Source organism: Podarcis filfolensis, assembly GCF_964270895.1.
Source record: "Podarcis filfolensis genome assembly, chromosome: 8".
NCBI classification, from domain to species: Eukaryota; Metazoa; Chordata; class Lepidosauria; order Squamata; family Lacertidae; genus Podarcis; species Podarcis filfolensis.
In genome coordinates, this window is record NC_139611.1 from 26,254,334 (window position 1) to 26,272,216 (window position 17,883).

The following is a 17,883-nucleotide window of genomic DNA, read 5'->3' on the forward strand; positions in this document are numbered from 1 at the left end:
TTGTTGTAGGTCAGGTTATCTTCAAACTTTGCAGAGCCAGGACCTACTTTTAACCCATAGATGCATTTGGGGATCCATTTCATAACATTTGACCATATATCTTCATGGAGCAAGTGCTCCTGTTGTGACCCACCTGGGATCAGGCCACGAGCCACTAGTGGGTCCCAGCCCACAAGTTGAAGACCAGAGGTCTAGGTGAACCCCCAAAGGCCACAAGTCATGCCTTCACCTTAAGAACACAAGAAGAGCCTGCTGGATCAGGCCAACATACCATCTAGAACAGCATCCTGTTCTCACAGTGACAGTCAGATGCCTCCATGGGAAACTCGCAAGCAGGACCTGAGCACAACAGCACTCCCTGCCCCTGCAGTTTTCAGCAACAGGGATTCAGAGGCATACTCCCTTTGTTAGTGGACGTGAAACACAGCAATTGTGGCTAATAGCAACAATCCTCTTTGTCCTCAATGAAGAAGAAGAGCTTGGATTTGATATCCCGCTTTATCACTACCCTAAGGACTCTCAAAGCGGCTAACAATCTCCTTTCCCTTCCTCCCCCACAACAAACACTCTGTGAGGTGAGTGGGGCTGAGAGACTTCAGAGAAGTGTGACTAGCCCAAGGTCACCCAGCAGCTGCAGGTGGAGGAGCGGGGAAGTGAACCCGGTTCACCAGATTATGAGTCCACTGCTCTTAACCACTGCACCACACTGGCTCTCCAATCTGAAGCTGTCCAATCCTCTTTTAAAGCCATCCAAGTTGGTGGCCATCACTGCCTCCTAGTTTAACTAGGTGTTTCTTGAAACTTAATCCTTTCTGGGAATTGCACCAATAAAGTGATCAAATTGGTTCGAAGCAGTGAGCCGTACATAGAAAGGTACCACAGTTTCACCAATGGCAGTGACCTCAGACATGGGCATGGGGAAGTATCCATGGGGCTTCAAGGATCTGACCCTCCATCTGGGGATGAGCAGCAATTGCTCCTCTGCCATGCAGGGACCAAGGAACCCAGACCACCCAAGCAGCCAGGCTAAGCCCTCAGTGGAGCTATGTCACCACTTTGCCCAGCCTTATCCTCCCTCATCTGAGGCTCCACCACATCCCCCACAAGGAAATAGGGTGCCAAGGAGCTCTGGACTCCAAAGCAAAAACAAGGCCTCTTTACGAGATCCCCTCCTCCTTAAGTGTCATAAACTGACGACAGGGAGGAGGAAGTGGATCCCGCAAGGGGTGTAGCTGGGACTGGGACACACTGGGGCAAGCTGGGGGTGGGGAAGGAGAGGTTGGTGTAGGAAGTACTCACGGGGTGATGGGAGGATGGAGAGGGGATGGGGGTCGGTGCACAGGAACCAGAGCAGCAGGACCCATTACCTGAGCCAGAGGAGCTCCTTTCTCCCCAAACACGGCAGGCTGTGAGGCATAGGGAGCAGCAGGAGGGAAGCTCTAAGAGGCTGAGGAAGGCAAGGGCACCCAGCTCCCTAGCTGGCCAGGTGGGGCTTGCTGCTCTGGGAGGAAGGGTGTGATTCAGCTGCAGTAGGCTCAAGACAGGTGAGGGTCACCTGCCTCATCAAGCCCAGATGCTACCATCAGCAGGCAAAGTACACAAGGGAAGCAGAGCTGAGCTGGACCATGGCTTGGATGGTCCAGGCTCCAGGGAGCTCTTTGGGACTGTGCTAGTGCAGGACTAATCTCCATGCACCCTGGCCCTTGGATCGGCTGCAGAGGCAGGAACCTGGACTCATTGGACACATTGGCCTGCTGGACTGCATGCAAGCATCTGCTGTGGCATCGTGCCCTCCAGCAGGACTGGCCGCCAGGTACCCCGTGGTTCAGGACACTAAGGTGTGCATCAGTTGAGTTACAGCCTCTGGGCCTCCTCTGGAGGTTGCTGAAGCAAGTTCTCTGCAGAGCGTAGACCTGGCTAACTGCTGGCCACCCTGTTGCTAAACATCTACCTGCCACCACCTGCTCCTTCCCGTTTTGTCCCTACATCTCACCCCACAGCTTCAACTGGTCAAAGGATGCTGAACGCCTGAAGCCAGCCACTGACTATGGTGCAGTGGCTAAAAGCAGGTGATGGGGAGGAAGACCACACCTCCATAGGTCCTCCTAGCATCCCCCTGACCTGGGACTGAAGCCAGGTGGTCCTTCCACAGATGCAAGGAGCCCGCCTACCCACCCACCCTCCCCATAAGTCCCCAATTTCCTTTGTCCTTGTGTGTTGTTTTTTCCCCCTTTGTTTACTTGTCTGCACAGCTCAAGCTGGAGGGAAAGCACTACCGCTAAGAAATATAGTCAGAAAGCCCACCTTAGCCAGTGCAGGTCCAATTCCAGCTTGACGGAGATGTAATCACAGCAGCTGCAGGATATCTGCAGGAATTGCAACCCAGAGAGAGTGGGGGGGGGGCTCCTAGCAGGAAATCTTCACAATCTCCCAGAGAGCGCCAAGCTTATCTTGAGGTCACAGCTAATTATGGAGACTAATTTTTTTCCTTCTCCCCTCCTCTCACTCCAAACTGAATCATAACACTCTTAAGATCGAATACATTTATTACAGTGACTCTCAACCAGAGAGTATTAAAAGGAGGGGGGGGGGCTTGTGAAAGTGACTTTGCAAATTGCCAAACAGTCACCAACCTAATGAAGCAGGTCTTCTGGAGTGACTGAGAAATAATTCCTGTATTATCAGGACAGGAGTGCACAGGAGCGAGGTTCGGTGGAAAGAGAGCGGAGAAACAGCCACAATCTGCAAAATGTTAATCCGTGGCCTAAATCGCACCAGAGCTCTCTGGGAAAGGAAACAGATTACCGTAAACTTTGCTGCTGCATGGCGAAGGAGGCTTTGGCCATTAGCAATGAAATACAGCATCTGCAGAAATAGTCCTACTGGTTGTGAGATACCTGGATATGCCAAACACCCTCTCTAGGTTTTTGAAGTGATTCGTGCCCTTTGATAGCTCGTGGCGACTTACATGCCTACATCAAAGTGAGGTCATCATTTGTCACTGTCAAAAATGGGGTTTGCGAACATGTGGGGTGTTGCTGCATGGCAAGTGTTAGTGAACTCCAAACTCCCATCAGCCCCAGCCAGGAAGGACGATGGTCAAAGATTATTGGAGCTGTTAAAGGTAAAGGGACCCCTGACCATTAGGTCCAGTTGTGACCGACTCTGGGGTTGCGGCACTCATCTCGCTTTATTGGTCGAGGGAGCCGGCGTACATCTTCCAGGTCATGTGGCCAGCATGACTAAGCCGCTTCTGGCGAACCAGAGCAGCACACGGAAACGCCGTTTACCTTCCCGCCGGAGCGGTATCTATTTATCTACTTGCACTTTGATGTGCTTTTGAACTGCTAGGTTGGCAATTGGAGCTGTTATCCAACAACATTTGGAGTAAGAGCTCATTGGCAGAACATCTGCTTCATATGCAGAAGATCCCAATCCCCGGCATCTCCACGGGGACTTTGGAACATCTGTCTGCAAACTCAGAGAGCTGCTGCCAATCAGACAATGCTGAGCTAGATAGACCAAATGGTCTGATTCAGCAAAAGGCTACTTCCTATGCTCTTATGGAGGAACACAGGTTCCCTGTCCCAGCTGGAACCTGGAAAATGAGTGACTCCGTCTGACTTGCGGTTTTGGCTCAGCATCGCCGCCTCGCTGAAGCAGCTGATGACAGTCAATGAAGCGAAACCTCTTTTTGCCTTGATAACCAGGCCAGCCACTGGCACCCCTTTCTTGCTGAGCCTCGGTGCCAGGCTCGCTCGGCAGGAAACGGTTCCAGGGTAAACAAACCCGGTAATTGAGGCAAATCATTTAGATGGCTTGATTCATAGAAGCAATTTTTTATCAAACAAAATCTGCATTCCAAATTCATTCAACCTGCTGTGCTGCCCTGCTGGGCAAAACGACCTGGAAATGAGAGTTCAATGTTAGTGTGAAGGATAAAGCAAAGTCATTCAAGCCCAAATGATGTCAAGAAGAGAGAGAGAGAGAGAGAGAGAGAGCGCACATCATCGTCTCTGGGAGGGGGCAGAGGGAGGGAAGTGCAACTGTGAAAGCAACTTACCAAAAGTGGCGTTCCACCTTGTAACAGTAGAAGCACTAACAATAATATTGATTGATTGACTGATTGACTGATTGACTGATTGATTGATTGATTGATTGATTGATTGATTGATTGGTTGGTTGGTCCAGCAGGGCTGCTATTATCAAACAAAGTGGATGCATCTTGCCTAGCACTTTTTTGCTAGTAGTGAGGTAGTCAGGGTCTCCTGGGAAGCCCCCCAGCAGCTCACAAAGGCATGATTCCTTCCCTAGTTGAGTCCTCTTCCTGCCCCATAACGTATAATTAAACATACAAAAATACTTGCAGGCAGGCGAGGGGGGAGGTGTTTCTGACACAGCGTATTTGCTCTGTGCTGGGGTACCACTGCCAGGAATTGGGGATACACCCTGCCAGGAGTGGTGATGTTGCCCTGGCTCCCACCCAAGACCAAACCACAGAAGTGTTTACATGTAAGCAAAGAAGAAAACATTTATTACAGCAGTCCGCCAGCGCAAATGCAGCGGGCTAGAAAAGAACAGAATCTAGTCCAGGAGCTCTCAGGAGGCATGATAATGGACCCAAATCCTGGAACTGGAAGCTGAGAAAACTGGATAGTGTCACAAGTGAGGTGCTTGTGGGAATTTTGAGGGATGTTCAACAGATTTTGACAAGATCACCAGGAGAGAAAGAGAGAGAGATAGAGAGAGGGAGGACTGCACATCTCTGCAGCCAAGGGCTTTGTCACAGGAGCAGCCCACACACACACACACACAAAAGACTCCATTTCCCAGGGTGTCCTACAGATTGCAAAAGCCGTTCCATGTCTCACCTGCTTTACACACTCCAGTTGCAGCTGAGTTCTCCCATAATCTGCCTCCTGGGCAGATGGCTAATCACAAGCCAGAGTACATATCTCTCTCCCTCTCTCTACTTGCACAGGAGTTGAGTGCCACAGGACCTCCTCAAAAGAGCCTGCTGGGAGGGGGTTGCTGCAGCAGTGAACACAGAAGAGGAGCTCTCCGTTAAAGGCCAGCGTCCCCTGCTCTGCTCTTTCCAGAGAGCCACCTGAGTGACGCACATAACCCATTTTGACATCCAGCTCTATAATATGGCTTCACTCAGCTTAGCGCTGTCGGGGCATATTAGCAGCACCATCCCCAGTTTGTTCTCTCAATTATAACTCTATGAATTTTCCCCGGGAGCTGGTGACAAGGGATGGCAGCTCTTTGCTGGTGTATCCCGTGAAGGAAGGGAAATTGGTTTTGAAAAGAGGCCGACGCACGCACCAAACCTCCGCCGCTCCCCACCCCCCCATGGCTCACCCGTCCAGTCTGATGTACCACGTTTCCTCGTCAAAAAGCAGATGCCACTTTCCTAAGCCGTGAAAAAACAACATCCCTGTCATCCCTGAAGTAGCAAAGTGCCAAGAGGACTTTGTGGGGTCAAGAAAGGAAATGACGCCGTCTCTCAAAGCTGGAAGACGGGAACAGCAGCCTAATGCAACGCACCTGTTTTTGGACTGTAACACCAAAGACTGCAGGTGGGGGTGAATATCTGAATACTTGCCCAGGTATCTATGCATCTAGAAATACGGTTGCACAGTCAGCACTGTTGTGACAGCTGTGCAGGTCAGCTATGTCGCATTTCTTGACGGCTTTTTGAGATTTGCACCAAAGAGGTTGTACATCCAGGTGAGCAAACTTCAAACTTGCAAGATCTACTCTGGGGTTCCCATTTTTCCTACCATACAAAAAATGCAGAACTGAAAGAATTCCCTGCACATCAGCTGTTTCAATCCTGCTTGGTTCAGGTACATGAGATAATTCCCCGTAGGTAATTTGCTGATGCACCCAAACCTTGCAAAAAGCGGGATTAAGCTCCCCTGATGAGCAAAGAATTCATGGGTCAACTCTGACAGGTGGTCACACCCACCCCTAATATATAAAAGTAATACGGAATTTTTCCCACTGGGGTGAATGGTAACAACCATTCACTTATATGGGAGAAAACAACGAGTTTCCTGGAGATGTCTCTGAGGCTGAGGGTGAATTTGTCCGCAGGAACATTGCTCCAGGGTGCCCTGGGAGAGGCATTTCTCCTGCCCCCCCCCCCCCCGCAATTTGTAACTTTACTTATAGAGCAACTTTCCCTCTTAAAGCTGGCCTAAATTTGCATCAATACATACAGGAGAGAGCCAGTGTGATGCAGTGATTGGAATTTCAGACCAGAACATGGGTTCAAATCCCCACTCACTGGGTGACCTTGTGCCAGTCATTCACTCTGGGCCTAACCTACCTCACAGGGTTGCTCTGAAGAAAACAATGAGGGGAGGGAGAACCATCTATGGCACTTTGAGCTCCTTGTAGAAGAAGGTGGGACATCAGTGAAATAAAAATAAACAAAATTAGCACATCCACATCACCTCCCCACCTGGTCTTTTAAAGTTCTGGGACTGGCCCTGCTCTGTCCTGTCCTTAAATGAACCAGGCACCTGTACAAAGTGGTAGGAGCGGTTGAGCCACTTTGGCCTCAGGAGGCAGCCCTTACACCTTGTCCCACAGAACTTAACGGGAGCCGTTCTCTTGAAAATCAACTCCTGTATTTCTACCTGGACTCTCTGCTTGAGAGACTCATGGCCTGAAATTCCGCTCCACCGAACGGGCTATTTTTGGCTCCTCTCTTGCAGGGGATCCATACTGTGTGCCATTTTCGGCTGCAGGCTCTCCACTGAAGGCTGATTCCAAACCAACGGCAGGAGATGAATGGGCCATTCCTATGGTAATCTCCTCCTTGCTCTCGGCCATTACTGCGGCCTGCAGAGGCACAAAATGTTTTCTCTGAAGGCAGACAATTGCAAGAAGCAGGGTGTGTGTGTGTGTGTGTGTAGGTGGCAGCCGATTGCTGGGATTCAGCTGCATAAGTTCACCGGCAGCATCATGACCATTTGCTGGATTTCCCCAGAAGAGGAAGAACTGAGGTTGGACCTTTGGGAAGCCAAACTTGAAGACCAACTCGTCGGCTGAGCTACAGCCGGTTGTCAAAGGTCATTTCCACCAGGCCAGCAGTCATGTTTGGGGCAGGCCAAGTCCAGCTGAAATATCCCTGCAGAGGAAGAAGCATGGCTTGCCCCTGGCTCTCCTCCCCTGCCTCTCCTAGAACTCAAATCTCAAAGCTTTTTCCCTAGCAGCAGGGTGAAAGGCCAGGGCCCTGCTTCCACTTTTGATGGGCAGGGAATGGAATGACTCAAGAGCACTGCAGTCTGAAATACACTTTCCAATAAACAACAGTCCAAACCGATAAGGACATTGGCAGGATTATTGGAATAACCTGCAGTTTCATAAGAGTAAATAATTAAAGTAGATGAATAAAAGAATAAGTTAACTTAGAATATGCAGGGAATATAAATTTAAAGAACCGCAGAAAGAGGAGGAAGGAAGCTGAGTTTTGAAATGTTAAAATGACTGTAAAACTATTGAAATGTATATAACTGAAAATTACAAATAAAAAATGAAAATAAACAACAGTCCAATTGGGAGGCAACGGCTGATGTTCTCTGCTTGGCGGGTGCAGCTGCAGTCTTTGGAGGGAAAGGACTTTTAAAGTGTGGTCTGCACATTCACAGAACACATGAGGGACCTTAGGCAAAGGGCCAAATGTGGACCCCAGGAACTCTCTATAGGGCCCTTGGGACTATCCCAGGATGCACCCCTTTCCCCAGCCCACACCTCTGACAATCAGTGAATGCTGGTGCCTGGCTGAAGTGGACCCTAGACCTGTCAGAAGGTCTCTCTTGCTCTCCTGCATGGAGGGTGTGTGTGTGGGGGGGGGAAACCTCTGGCACACACCCTACTATAGAAAGGCAAGAATCACATCCAATGTTTTGCCTGCCTTGGTATCTGGCTCTGCCCCCAGCTAGTTGGGGCTGAAAGGTATAGTCACACCTGCAGAAAAGCATCCTTCAGACCAACCAGATCTGTCCTTGCATCCAGCAGGCAGCTAGGCAATCAGGGAGAAGAGCTCTGGCTTAGCTCTCTCTCTGTCCCTAATTTCCCATAGGAAGCAAGATGTTGTTTGTTTTCATTCCTGTATATATTTCTCCCTCTCCCTCTCTCTCTCTATATATATATGTTGCACCTGTGATGTGCAACAGATAATGTTTGCAGATGATGCAGCCTTGACAGCACACTCCAGAGAAGCTCAACAGAGACTCATCAACTGCTTTTGCCCAAGGCTGCAGGGAGTTCAACCTCACCATCAGCTGGAGGAAGCGCTCTACACATCAACATTGGTGAGCACATGCTTGAGGTGGTAGACAAATTTGTCTACCTGGGCTCCACCATAACCAGCCACCTTTCCATTGACACCGAACTGGGTAAGTGTATTGGGCAAGGCAGCTACAGCAATGACCGCTATAGCCTCTCTGAAAGGATATGAATGTGATGCTAATGACCAATATCAAGATGAAGGTCTACCAGGTTTGTGCACTGAGCATGCTGCTTCATGGAAGTGAGTTGTGGGCAAATTTCACCTGCTGGAAGCAATGTATATCTTATGTGTATAGCATAGTGCACCCAGACATCCACATCTCAGCCATCGACAGGTATTTACAAAGCAATCTCCTTCTCTGTGTGCTCCCTCTCAAAGTTAATGAATTTCCAGAGGTGTTGCTCTATTGGCCTTTTGCAGCAAGACCCCAAAAGTCTTGTTGTGACATCTTAAAGGCAAAGTTAATGAAATAGCTAACGACCCATCACGAAGCTGCAATCCTGACCATGTCTACTCAAAAGTAAATCCCAGTGAATGCAGTGGGGCTTACTCCCAGGTAAGTGCAGTTAGGATTGCAGCCTATCTCACTAGCTTGATTTCACAGTACAATATAAACTTGTCATTCTGCGTCTTTTCTGTCACTCACATATCTAGGAAGAAGAGTTTAGCATCCTGTTGATATTTTGCTCTTTGTGTCCTGAGATTGTATGACTTGCTCCTGCCACTTAACCACATATTAAGTCCTCTTTTAAACGGCAACGTTTTATTTCACAAATGCACACTCTGCTCAGGTGCTAATTTCCATGTGAAAGGAACCATGAACAATGTATTCCATTGGCTTTTAAAATTCTCACAGGCGGAAGCAGAGGAATGTATAACATGGCTCCACCTACCCTCAACAGACAGAATTCCTGCAGCCAAATTCTAAGTAATCGAAGGTACTGAGGGCAGCTCCTTATACAATACACTGCAGTAGTCCAGCTGGGAGTGAGCCATCCCTATCCAGTAATAGCCACTGCTGGCAAACTAGCACTGGTAAAACGTACTGCATGCCAATGAGGCTACTTGATGTTCCAGCAACACAGCTGGGTCAAAGAGCACACTCCAGACCAGGGGTCAGCAAACTTTTTCAGCAGGGGGCCGGTCCACTGTCCCTCAGACCTTGTGGAGGGCCAGACTATATTTTTTTTGGGGGGGGGGGAATGAACGGATTCTTATGCCCCACAAATAACCCAGAGATGCATTTCAAATAAAAGGACTCATTCTACTCATGTAAAAGCACGCTGATTCCCAGACTGTCCACGGGCCAGATTTAGAAGGCGACTGGGCCGGATCCAGCCCCTGGGCCTCAGTTTGCCTACCCATGCTCCAGACTGTACAGCTGCTCTTTTTTGGGGAGGGGGGTGCAACCCTACTTAGAAGTGGAAGAGGGCCGGTTTTCCAGACCTGAGAACCATCTGCTCCCCTTTCAAATTCTATGCTAGGGATCACTAAGAAAGGAATGGGGGAGGGGGGAAGGTCAACACCATAATGCCATTATACAAGTCTGTTGTGTGTACAGCTCAGTGGGTTAGAACGTGGTGCTGATAACGCCAAGGTTGCAGGTTCGATCCCCATATGGGACAGCTGCCTATTCCTGCATTGCAGGGGGTTGGACTAGATGATCCTCAGGGTCCCTTCCAACTCTACAATGCTGTGATTCTATGGCCACATTTGTAAAGGCATCTGGTTAGCCACTGTGTGAACAGGATGGTGTACTAGATGGGTGACTGGCCTGATCCAGCAGGCTCTTCTTATGTTCTTCCCTCGCCACACCTACCTCACTGTTCTGAGGTTCTCCCTAACCCTCCAGAGTGGATTTGGGGGAGACACACCAGGTGCATTAGGGAGAGGGGAAAGGAAGTCCCACTGCATTAGCATGAGTCCTTCTGCCGGCTTCTACTAATGCAAGCTTCCTCAACCTCAGCCCTCCAGATGTTTTTGGCCTACAACTCCCATGATCCCTAGCTAGCAGGACCAGTGGTCAGGGATGATGGGAATTGTAGTCTCAAAACATCTGGAGGGCCGAGGTTGAGGAAGCCTGTACTAACGGAACCAGATACAGTGGTACCTCTGGTTACAAACTTAATTCGTTCCGGAAGTCCGTTCTTAACCTGAAACCGTTCTTAAAACCTGAGGTACCACTTTAGCTAATGGGGCCTCCTGTTGCTGCCATACTGCCATCGCGTAATTTCTGTTCTCATCCTAAGGTAAAGTTCTTAACCTGAGGTACTACTTCCAGGTTAGTAGCATCTGTAACCCGAAGTGTTTGTAACCTGAGGTGTTTGTAACCCGATGTACCACTGTAGTTGAATCCGGCCCAGAGCTTCCAAGTACCCTGGCCGCATTTATGTCTTTAAAAAATAAAATCAAAAAGCCTTGCATTGTGGCCCTGGAAAGCGATGAGCAGCCAGAATAGTTCTTAAAAAAAAAAGCTTTTCAAATTTTTATCTCTCCGCTGGTTCATTAGCTTTTTGTTGGGCACCCTCCGAATCTAGTAGGATGTGGGGGGTGGGGGGGGTGAATAGTAGACATCTCTTTTCCATTCCTATCTTCCAAAAGGTTCATTATAAGTAGAGACATCGGGGGCTGCCCTGACGCTTAGCCATCACTTTCCGAGTTAAAGAATCCCAAATCTTTTTAGCCTCTCGTTGTGTAATTTTTCTTTTTGCCACACTCAGCAGCAAGTATATTTTTTATAAAAAGAAGAAGAAGAATCCACAGTAACCTTCCTCAGCAGTTGAGCCATCAGGCAAACACTGCAAAGGTATCATTAAATAGCATACAGAAACAAATACTTGGGAGATTAAATTGTTCTTCTCTGCTGACTGACTTGGCTCCCGTGCATCTGCTTTCACTTAATTTTCCCCTTTCAACATGCCCCACACAACTGCAGGGTCTAGTTTTAAGAAGCTGAGGCACTCAAAACTGGAGACACTTAGGACTGGGTCTATTCTTCTGACTCTACAATTCTAGGCTCCTGCCAAGAAAGCCACGGATAGGAATCAATGTGTGGTTTTGCATTGAGTTCCTTTTTTGCCTGCTCTCTGAACAGATATGCACATAGGCAACTCGGCGCCCAAACCCAACACACACACAAAGATTTTGAAACAGACATACGCACAATCACATCAAAATAGATTTTCCCCACCCCACACCTGCTCTTTCCCCCAGTGCTCAGGGTTGCTTGGGAGGGGGCAAGAGCCAAATGCTGTAAGGAATATGTCAATGCTCACTACTCTGTAAGGTAAAGGTAAAGGGACCCCTGACCATTAGGTCCAGTCGTGACCGACTCTGGGGTTGTGGCGCTCATCTCGCTTTATTGGTACAGCTTCCGGGTTATGTGGCCAGCATGACTATGCCACTTCTGATGAATCAGAGCAGCGCACAGAAATGCTGTTTACCTTCCCGCCGGAGCGGTACCTATTTATCTACTTGCACTTTGACGTGCTTTCGAACTGCTAGGTTGGCAGGAGCAGGGACCGAGCAACGGGAGCTCATTCCGTTGCGGGGATTCGAACTGCCGACCTTTTGATTGGCAAGTCCTAGGCTCTGTGGTTTAACCCACAGCGCCACTCGTGTCCCTTCACTACTCTGTAGGAATAAATAAAGAAACAAGAAACAAAGCAATGAAGAATGACTACTTCATTCGTTTCACTCCAGAAAGAAGATAAAGAACTCCAGGATGTGTGATGGAATTGGATGGGGAGACTTTTGAAAGCCTCCCTGACAGTAGCATTCCATCGGTGGCTGCAGAGCCAAGAGTCAAGAGTCGATCTCCCTCTATGCCCCACCCCATTCCAGTCCTTTCCCAAATCAAGGTGAAAGCCATCACTCCCTTCCATTGATAAACAGCCCAGTTTTCCTTGCTCTATTAACCAGTACTTTTTTCCTATAATGACCATCCTGTGCATGTTGAATCGAACTCTCTGCTCAAAAATGCCCATATATATATATATATATATTTCCCCACATAAAGATAGTCAATTAACACGCTGCCAGATCAGTAAAATCTTTATGAAAGGCAACACTGTGAACAGCAGGCTGGAAACTTGGCCAGGCCACTGTTTATGCTGGGTGGGGTGGAAGCTGAGCATGAGGTGCATCTGGCAGGCAGGGAGGGGGTAGAGGCACAGAGCACCCAAGCCTCCCCGTTTTGGGGGGGTGGGGGGGTAGCACACCATTCATCAAAGCAAGGCAGGCACACTGCCTGCTGGTGAAACAGAGCCAGGGAAGATGTGCCCCTACAGATACAGTTGCATTTCAACTTTCACATCCAGTTTTATTTTCAATCCCTTTCCTACTACTACTACTAATAATAATAGTAATAATTTATATGATGTCTATCTGACTGGGTTGCCCCAGCTACTCTGGGCAGCTTCCAACTAATTCAAACATCAAACATTGCAAACTTCCCTATACAGGGCTGCCTTCAGATGTCTTCTAAAAGTCTGGTAGTTGTTTATTTCCTTGACATCTGATGGGAGGGCATTCCACAGGGCGGGCGCCACTACCAAGAAGGCCCTCTGCCTGGTTCCCTGTAACCCCGCTTCTTGCAATGAGGGGAACTGCCAGAAGGCCCTCAAATCTCCAGCATGGCATTTCATACCCTCCAACATTTCTCCAATGAAAATACAGTGGTACCTCGGGTTACATACGCTTCAGGTTACATACGCTTCAGGTTACAGGCTCCGCTAACCCAGAAATAGTACCTCAGGTTAAGAACTTTGCTTCAGGATGAGAACAGAAATCGTGCTCTGGCGGCGTGGCGGCAGCAGGAGGCCCCATTAGCTAAAGTGGTGCTTCAGGTTTAGAGGTTTCAGGTTAAGAACGGACCTCCGGAACGAATTAAGTATGTAACCAGAGGTACCACTGTACAGACCATTCCATAATGATAATTTTACTATTTATACCCCACACATCTTACTGGGTTGCCCCAGCCACTCTGGGCAGCTTCCAACATATATAAAAACATAATAAAACATTTAACATTAAAAAAACCAAACCCTTCCCTCTACATGATTGCCTTCAGACGACTTGGGAGTCGGATTACTCCATACCCTCCAACACTTCTCCAATAGAAATAGGGACATCCTAAGGAAAAGTGGGACACTGCAGGATCAAATCAGAAACCGGGACAGCTTCTCTAAATCAGGGACATCCCTGGAAAATAGAGACACTTGGAGGGTCTGGAATTTGGCTTTTTCACAGCTGCCGCACACAGCAGCGTAGCTAGCTGCTTGGGCGCCCGGGGCAGCGCAAATGCCCTGTACCTGGAGCCGGGCAAGCTGGGGCAGAGCATGCTGTGCAGAACCTCCACAGAGTCCGCAAGCCCCACATTGCCATTTCGGGCAGCGCGGAGCCTGCAAGTGCCTGAGCCACTGCGTCACTCCCCAGGAGAGATGTGTGGCTCGGGCGCACTGCAGGCCAGATCCTGCGGTCATCCTCTCAGTAATTACACCAGGGCGACCCACACCCACCGCACCCCCCTTCCTATGCTACCGGCCGCACACTTGACTGACCTTTTTAATCGAGCTATTCACTAGAACCTCAAGGTCTCATTCCTGGTCAGTCACCACCAGCACATACCCCATCAATACATGTGTCAGCCCTTCTATGTCAGGGTTCCTGGTGAGCCTTTCCTGGGTCTGCTTCTGGACCTCCTCTGATTTTAAAACTGCTTTCTTCTCCCAACTCTGACTCTTGGAACCAACTCTCAGCTCTGAGCCCTGGCTCCAAGTGGCTCAGTGTGGATACAGTGTGGCTTGAAGAACGCAGAGCACAAATTCAGGCACCACACTGCACAGCAATAATAATAATTTTATTATTTCTATGCCACCCATCTAAACTGGATTGCCCCGGCCACTCTGTGCAGCTTCCAGAAAAAATTATATTTAAAAAAACGCAACAGAACTTTAAAACGTTTTGTAATGTAGACATTTCCAGATTGTGCACATGTACAAAATTAAACGGAAGGTTGAAGTATAGTAACTGTACGATGTACCTATCTGCAACGGCTTGAAATTGCCGTTCTTCTCCTCTGAAAGGCAGGTGGTGGACAAACCTCAAACAGGCCTCAATTAAAATTTTGTAAGACCAACCAAGAGACAGAAACATTGCTTTTGGGAGAGAGATCCAGCCTACAAGCTGGTCCCTGGTCACTCTGGCCCTGAAACAAGAGTGTTTCCAAGGGCTGAAAGGACCCAATATGAGGAGAATGCAAAAGGTCAGCAAGATATTAATTCAGCAAAGTCTGCATCTAGCTGGTACATCAACTTGTACAGAATTCGGGGGGGGGGAGCCTCTCTCCCCGTGCCAATAGGAAGGCCGAACACCAGGCTACAAATCAGCGCTGGGAATCCTACTTTCTCTGCCTGACCCACAGACTCTGATTCATTGGCCCGTCACTTGTATTTACAGTAGGGCTTAAAATATACAACCTCATTTCCCTTGTAAACACTCCGTCCTCCTGCCATCTGTATCACTCAGTGTCACTTTCCCTACTAGCAGATAGAGAAAGCCTCACGCTGCTGCTGCTGCTTCTACTGCTGCTGCTCCTCACTTTACTGTTGCTTCTCTGAACTGACAGCAATCAGAGAGCAATCAGAATGAAGAGGAGGAAAGGGGCAGCCAACGTCAGGCTGGAGTCATGGGCAGCACTGGCCAAATACAGATGGGGTGTTTCTGTGTGTTGTTTTCTCCAGATCTGGGTCAGGAGCTGGAGGCAACAGATCAGTTCACCAATCAAGGTGTTGTACCTATGAGATCACTTTAACTCCCAAATGCCCACTTGGCTGCGTGGATATGCAGAACCGGCACTGTTACAAGTGTCATATAATATTCACTCCCCATCTTTAAGAAATCAATGTTTTAGTGTGGTGGGAGCGACACTTTGGAACTCCTTGCCTATTGAGACCAGGCAGGCAACTTCCCTGTACTCTTTTTGACATCTGCTAAAAACATCTTTGATTAGTCAAACCTATCCTATCCAAACAAATGGATGATGGCACATGTCTGAATCTGTTTTTAGTTTATCATTGATTTTAATTATTTTTTGAGTGTTTTAAACAGTTGTTTTTAACTGCTTTTACAGACAATTTCATTCTATTATTATTATTAGTAGTATTATTGTTGTTATTTGAATTTATATACCTCCCTATACCCAGAGGTCTCAGGGAGGTTCACAGAACAAAATCAAAATATAAAACCACAAAATATATAATCAAAATAAAAACAACAACTGAATAACACCCCCCCAAAAAAACACACATTTTTAAAGGGCATAGGATGTCAATCAAATCTACCAAAGGTCTGGTTAAAAAGGAACATTGTTACCTGGTGCCTAAAGGTGTATAAACTTCCCTGGGAAGAACATTCCACAAATGGGGAGCCACTGCAGAGAAGGCCCGTTCTCTTGTTGCCACCCTCTGGACCTCTCAAGGTTTATTCCTTTTCTAATCTGCTTTGAAGTTTCTTTTACAATCAAACGGTCTATAGATTTTAGGAATAAAATAAATATACTGCCACTTTACTATCAGGACCAGCCCTACTCCTCCTCCTTGGGGAGTCAGATAATCCCAACAAACTCTTTGAAACTACCTCCCATTTGGAGAGCTCCCAGAATCCAGAGAACCCGAGAACGATGCACTTTGATTGATCATACACATAACACACCAAGCTCCAGGCCACGGCAGGATACAGAGCCAAGAGCATGTCTGAGCAGAAGTCCTGGCAATGTCCCAAGGGTGGGGTGGGACAATTATTAAAAGTGCTCAGTTGGCCGTACAGCATTTGTGAGCACAAGCATCTCCTGTGCAGTTTCCAGATCCATGTGACCCTTTGGCTGGACAGTTCCTCTATGACTAGGGGATCTAGACGTCTTAGTAGACCACAAGCTTAATATACTACAAGTCAACAGTGTGATGCAGTAGCAAAAAAGCTAATGCTACTCTAGGTTGCTTAAATAGAAGCATATGGTCCAGAACAAGGGAAGTAGGAGTGCTACTCCAGTCTGCCTTGGTCAGAGCCCAGCTGGAGTCCTGTGTCCAGTTCTGGGTACCACAGTTTAAGAAGGATGTTGACAAGCTGGAATGAGCAAGTGGATCGAGGCTGTGGGAACCTAGCCTTATGAGGAATGGGTCAGGGAGCTGGGAAAGTTTAGCCTGGAAAAGAGGAGGCTGAGAAGGAGATATGATAGCCACCTTCAAATATCTACAGGTCTGTGATGTGGGAGATGGAGCCAGCTTGTTTCTGCTGCTCCAAATGGTGGAACCTAAATCAATGGCTTCAAACTGCAAGAAAGGAGATTGTGATGGAACATTAGGAAGAATTTTCTGATGTTGGAAAATTGGAACCTCGGAAGGCAGTGGACACTCCTCCCTTGGAGGTTTTTAAGCAGAGGTTGGATACCATCTCTCAGGGATTCTTTAGCTGTGGTTCCTGCACTGCACGGGGTTGGACTAGATGACTTTGGGAATCCCTTCCAACTCTGCAGTTCTTTGATGATATGATTCTGTGACTTCAGCTACCTTGCTGCAGATCATGCTGGACAGCTCTGCAGCAGCAACCACTCAAATGAGAAGCTCCAAGCAATCTCTTAGTGAGAGCCTGAGCTTGGAGGACAACAGCTGGTGGGTGGGAACAGGGTTGCTGCTCATCAATACACATTGTTGGGAATGGAAGGTGCTGTCACTAGATCTCCTCTCTGTCCTTGGGTGGCAGATCTGGAAGTTGGGAGAAGGGGACACAATTTCCAGATCCATCATCTTGGCTGGCTGTACTTTCCACAAACTTTTCCCACCCTAAAGAAGGCCCTTCGTGGTTGAGCAAGCCATCTCCACGCACCTTGCTGGATCTCGTCCCAACCCTTGTCACTCATGGCCGCGGCCGTCAGAATCTTGCCTCTCCCTCTGTGCATTTCGAAGATAGTCACTGACATTCAGGTTGCGTCTTCATAACATTTGCGCCTGCTGCCGGGAGGTTAATTAAAATGTGGAAATGTCACAAAGGTTCTCTGGATGTTCATTCGCAAACCCCTTTGGCAAATCCTAAACCCATCAAACAACAGCTCAGGAGAATTAATGTGCCAAACTATCAGCATTACTTGTGGCACGTGGGGAGAAGTCACTAGCCCTTGTTTCTTCCAAGGAGGGGGGAGGCTTGCAAAGTTTTGTAATGGGACAGGGTGAACCCACTTTCAAAAAGTTTTCTTTTTGGGGGGGAGGCAGCAGTGAGAGGGAATTGCCCCAGTTTTTCCAGTGCAAATGGGGACAGCCGAGGATGTGATAGATCCCACTGCACAGCTGTGAGGTTTAAGATAACGCAGGTTTCGAAATATGTGACTCAGAACATTGAAACCGTCAGGTCCTCTGTCTCCCAAAATGGGCACGGAAGATTCCTGGCCTCTTGACCAAAACCCTGGCAGTGCAGGAGAACCGGAAGGATTAATTAGCCCATGGAAATCAATGAACTTAAATGTGCTTACTCTGCATCAGTCTGAGACCATTATGTGGACTGTTTGGATCAAAATTACGCAT

At 48.2% G+C, this 17,883-nt stretch overlaps 1 protein-coding gene across 4 annotated transcripts in view; it reads right to left on the minus strand.

Moving 5' to 3' along the window:
- Positions 1–17,883, minus strand: part of CAMTA1 (calmodulin binding transcription activator 1) — a 701,783-nt gene that overhangs the window by 448,150 nt on the left and 235,750 nt on the right. The gene's annotated exons all lie outside the window — the stretch shown is intronic.